Raw genomic sequence first — 5726 nt, 5'->3', positions numbered from 1 at the left:
TACCAGCCAGATTTTTCACGATGGCTGAGCGTCAATAGTATTAACAGCTGCCTGGCTGGAAATTCAACATTTAAAAATCCCACAAACGAAAAGTAGAAAATAAATGTACATCAAAATAAATTCACTATTTTCTTTTACTATGACTTTTGGACAAAGATTTGTCTTAGAAAGAGCCTCTCATTATCCCAGAATGACTCAAGTATGGTGCTCCATTGGGTCTAGAGGAGCATTTCATGCTTCCAAGTTCCTTGTCAGCCTAAGTTTCAGCAAACACCAGAGATGTATTCTTTTTTTTTTTTTCAGTAGAAATGTAGTATAACTTGACTATTGGTACATTGCCCATGGTAAATGCAAGAAGACTGACTCTCCCACAAGAGAAAATCATATTGAATGGCATATAAGAAAAATTAAAGAAATAAGATCTGGCAGGTTCAAAGGTGTCATATTATTACAAAATGACTTAGAATGAGGCACAAACTAAAACTCATACACTGGACCTGAAAGCAAAGACATATTCATTAATTCACCTATTCCTTTGTTCAACAAACCCTCCCAATTCTAGCTGAGCAACCTTAGATGAGGAGTATCACCACTCTAAAACTCAAGGTTTTCTATAACTTGTATAATGAGAATAATAATGTTCTCTGCTCGTAGTGTAGTTTGAAGTGTGATATGGAGTGCTAGGCCTGCAGGGTTTAGAAGACAGGGCATGGAAATCAGGGGCTCCGTCTGTATTCTCCATTATTATTTCTCAGACTTCTTATTTCCCCTCAAGACCAGACAGTAGGCCCTAATGGCCTTGGGTGCACATCATGAACAAAGTTTGCTCTTGTTGAATGCCTGCTGTCAGTCTCCTGGTCACAGAGGTCAAGCCAACCTCTAGACAAGGAGTCCCTGGAACCAGCAGAAACTATTTGCCTTCTCAAACCCCAGCCTTGTGAACCCCACTTCTCCTGAGGAGCTGAATCCAGATGGTCGCAGCAAGGAGACACCTGAGAACATTCTGACCCATATGCTCTGCCTGATCCTGCTTATATGTGGCATCTCACAGTAAAGCACTGGGACTTAGTACAGGTCTAGAAAATCAGAAGAGAGGACACCCAAGAAGGAAATCCACACTGAAGTTTCAGCAGAAAGTATCCACATCTGCTCCAAATACAAAAGGACAACCAAGGAAGTCCACAGGTAAAACTGGTACAGTGGACTGCTACTGCCTAAGCACCCATGAAAAGTCCTGGTCGGGAGGAGGGATGAGAGCTAAGGAGCTGATGGAGGAGAGGCCTTTTGAAAAGTGTGTGGAGTCTCACTTGGAATTAATATTCCATGGTGACTGGATACTACTGCATGGTAGATCATTTTAATAAAGCAAAATTCTGCTAAGTATGTGTACTGTAGTATATCTATGTTAACTGAGAACTGATAAAATCTGCAACTATGATCTGTGATAAAAATCGAAAACATGGTTTTGCAAATGTTTTTTAAAATAAGGTGGCCACAGGATGGCAGTAAAAGGTAAGAGATAAGGACAGGCTGTGTATTTTATTAACCCTTACAAGTATTTTAAAGTATACCAAAATTTCAAGTATCTGAATATCACCTCAGACCTTATTTATTTGTTTGTTTGTTTGTTTATTGGACTGGGAATTGAACCAAGAGGAGGAGCTTTACCTCTGAGCTATACCCATCATCCTTTTGTTTTCCGAGATAGGGTCTCACTAAGTTGCTGAAGGTCTTACTAAGTTGTCAAGCCTTGTCTCAAACTTGATCCTCCTGCCTCAGCTTCTGGAGTCACAAGGATAACAAGTGTGCACCACGCCCCCTGGCTACCTTACACCATTCTTAAAACCACATACAGAAATAAACAAAAAATGCTAAATCCTAGAATTCTTTGAATAAATTTGGTTTCCTCAGGAAAAATGATGCCCAACTGATGATTATGACATGTGAAGATACCATTCTATAACACTATATTCAAGTTTAAACAAAAAAAAATTTAAAGAGGAATTGAATCCAGGAATGCTAATCACTGAGCTACATTCTCCAGCTCTTTATTTTTTTTTTCTTTTAGGACAAGATCTAAGTTGCTTAGAGACTCACTAAGATGCGGAGACTGATGTCAAAATTGGGATCCTCCTGCCTCAGCCTCCTGTTGCTGGGATTACACGTGTGTACTACCACACCTGGCTAATTTTTTTCTTCTTCCTTTTTGTTCTTGGACTTGAACCCAGGGCTTCACACATGTAGACAAGCACTCTACCTCCAAGCTTTACCCCAAGCCCTCTATGGTATTACAAAAATTCTTGTAATTAAATTATACAGTGAATTAAAGGTTAGGAGAATTAAAAAAAAAAAACATAAGACAAGCTTTCCTTGAGCTCTCAACTCTGATCTTCTTCTGCCCTATTTCATTTCCAATTAAAGTCGTTGATCATCTCAAAAATGTTTTAAAGTTCCTCTGCTCACTTTGAGAAAGATTTGTAGATTTCAAGCTCTTAGTTGAAGTCTCTAATTAGTAAATTCAAGTGAAATCGTGTCAAAGGAATACCAAGAGTAGCATCTAGCATAGGAACCAGGTGTTAGAGGACCAAGATTGGAAGCAACCCCTTTGTTCATTCATTCCTTCAGTCTACAGGAATTTGTTCATGTGTTCAAGGTGACAGGCAGTATGACATGTGCTGCAGGTACTGAAGGGCAGAGGTATTTGCCCTCTGGGAGCTGACAGTCTGGTTGGGATAAGAAACTAAGTGGACAAGTGCTATGAGGTAGGGGGTGGACAACTGCAAATATAAGAGTAGAGTGTGGAGTAAATTGTTCTAGTCAGCGTTTTTTTTTTTTTTTTTTTTTTTCCTTCCTCTGCTGTAACTAAAAGACCTAACAAGAACAATTTTAGAGGAGGGAAAGTTTATTTGAGGACTCATGGTTTCAGAAGTCTCAGTCCATAGACAGCCAGCTCCGTTCCTCAGAGCTCTGAGGTGAGGCAGAACATCATGGTGAAAGAGTGTGGCAGAAGGAAATGGCTCACATGATGATCAGAAAGCAGAGAAAGAGACTCCATATTTAAAATATATACCCCAAAGGCACACCCCCAATGCCCACCTCCTCCAGCCTCACCGTGCCAGCCTTGAGTGAGTTACCACCCAGTTAATCCCATCAGAGTTCAATCAGTTCACTGATTGGGTTAATACTCACAATCCAATCATTTCTCCTCTGAACCTTCTTGCATTGTCTCACACATGAGCTTTTGGGGGACACCTCACATCCAAACCATAATAGGCCCCATGAAGGCAGCCCTGCTCCCATGCCTAGAACAGAGCCTGACACGTGTAGGTTAGCAATCAATACTTGTAAAAAAACAGAAAGGAGGGAGAAAGAACAAGCAGATCCGTCTGGGGTAGTGGCTCAGAGGTAGAGCTCTTGCCTAGCATGTGTGAGTCACTGGGTTCGATCCTCAGCACCACATAAAAATAAAATAAAGATATTGTGTCCACCTATAACTAAAAAATAAATATTAAAAAAAAAAGAACAGGCAAACTGCAGTGAAAAATCTTAGGAAGAGAGCCTGAGCTGGAGTTAGTTAATAAGTCTGCAAAGACTCCCTGAGACCTTCTGAAGCTAGGAGAGTTCTTTGCTCAGAAGGAAGCACAGCATATGTGCAAAGTTCCAGAAGCAGAAGGAAATCTGGTTCACGACAGAACCAATGGGCAGAGGGGGTCCGTGTGAGTCCACATTTTTTTTTTAACAATGAAAGAGAGAAGAAATTCAGTTTTATTTTGTGCTCATTGAAGCTTTCATTTACACTATGGCCTGGTGTAAATGAAAAGGAAGAAAAAATCCCTGCCTTAAGTCAAGTACTCATGTACTTGTCAGGCTTGACAAGATATTGATTTTTTTTTTTTCAGTTTTCTGGCCCCAAGAGATTGCCCTTCCAGTATCAGTGTAGTGAGGAACCACCCGCAAACTGCTGGATTAGTCAATGCACCATTTCACTTTAGTGCTTCTAGAGTTAAAATCTGTCAAGCTGTCAAAAGTGTCCACACTTTTGCAACAAAGCATAAAATAATTTCAATGGGCATTTCACTGAGTCCTTCCCAGCCTGGTCTGGTCATTATTGGCTGGGCTGCTTTGACCTCTGGGACGCTGCCCCTCACCCCAGGACAAGCCTCCTGGCCGCTCTTCAGGTGGTGGTTTCTAATTTAGATCTTCATCTAGTATATCAAAAATAGTCCTCAAAAAAGATGGCACTTCCAGAATTCTTATTCAACAGGATGATTGGGAAATAGGGCTTCCAAGGGTAAATACATGTGACCAACTGTAACAGCTCGGAGATCCACAGTGATCAAGTTCCCCAAGGAAGTTTCCCCAAGGAAAACATGAGCATGCAGGGCAAAAAGGGAGTCTGCCTGTGGGGAAGGCCAAAGACATTCATGCAGACACTCAGTTTTTCATTGTAAAACAGTCCCCGAAAACTAAGCTCACAAAATAATCATTAAAAAATCCACCAAAAAGGAACATGAATACAAAGTCAGCTGCCTGACCGCACAAAAAGCCGCCTTCTAGCATTCGAGAGTAACGGTGTAGAAAAAAATCATGTTATATGACAGATCCAAATGCAACTGGCCCCCGAAAATAAGAAATCGGCGATTAAACTCCATATTTGAAAGTGTTCAAAAATTATCTCTCAAGACTGAAGGTCAACAGAAAAGTTGTGATTAATTCAACATCACAGCAGATGCTGGCGGGGCTGCAGACGTATCAGGCAGTGGAACCTGCAGGTGCCCAGCCCAAGGCTGTGGTTCCCCCACTGGGCCACCGCCCCACGTCCCAAGACTTCTCCTTCTGCCAGTATGCCTTTGGCATAGGGAGCCCGCCTCTTTAGGAAGGAAAAAAGAAAATATGAAAGTACATCTTCCATTGTTCTATAACAGTTTCATCTGATCTATTATATATATGTATATGTGTGTGTGTGTGTGTGTGTATTATATGTATGTGAGTGTGTCTAAATTCTGAATCATGCTGTAAAACACTGAGAAGAATTCACTGGGTTGAGGTCAAAAAGTATGAAAAGCCCTAAGCTAGAGCCGCGGAAGAGTGTGGAGGGGGCAGGGGAAGTAGTGAATCAAAGATGAACCTGGAAAAAGAACAGGAAATAATACAAAGGAAGCCTTGTAGCCTTTGTGACACGATTAAATGTCCGCCCTGTGCACACAACCAGGTCTCTTTCCTCTTCTCCACCATGGGTGGAGCAGCACTTGCCCTCTCCAAAAGTCAGGTGGATGCTGCCTCCAGAACTATAAGCAAAGCTAAATCAACCTCTTCTCTTCCTAACTTAAAAAAAAAAAAAAGTTTGATGTCCTTTGGCAGCATGAAGTCACTAAACATTTTTAAATGAGTGACATAATCAGATTGCACACTTTGCAAAGATTGCCTGTCACTTGAAATGAATCATTTCTGCAGCCAATTTTTTTTTTCACTGCTAGATCAGAATTCCTTATTACTTTCAAGTGCTTTTAGAGTAAAGACCCAAGCCTTTCCCAGGTTTACAGGACCCTTCTATATCTGAGACTGAGGGTAAACCTCACTTGAGTTCTTCCCACCCAACTGCACCCATCTCTAAAAGCAAGTTCTTTCCTTCCTTCTGAGCACCACTCAGCCACTCTCAGACCTATGCTGGGATATTTTTGTCCTTCTGCTTGCCTTTTGCTGGGTGCATTCCCCCTCAACCCCAG

At 41.4% G+C, this 5726-nt stretch overlaps 1 pseudogene; it reads right to left on the bottom strand.

Annotated features, from left to right (window-relative positions):
- Positions 1-4074: 4074 nt before the first annotated feature.
- LOC113189370 (derlin-2 pseudogene) lies at positions 4075-4578 on the bottom strand (annotated as a pseudogene).
- Between the last annotated feature and the right edge of the window lie 1148 nt (positions 4579-5726).

This window comes from Urocitellus parryii, chromosome 10, assembly GCF_045843805.1.
Source record: "Urocitellus parryii isolate mUroPar1 chromosome 10, mUroPar1.hap1, whole genome shotgun sequence".
NCBI lineage: Eukaryota > Metazoa > Chordata > Mammalia > Rodentia > Sciuridae > Urocitellus > Urocitellus parryii.
The sequence above is the reverse complement of the archived record's forward strand: the minus strand, read 5'-3'. Positions and strand labels throughout refer to the sequence as shown.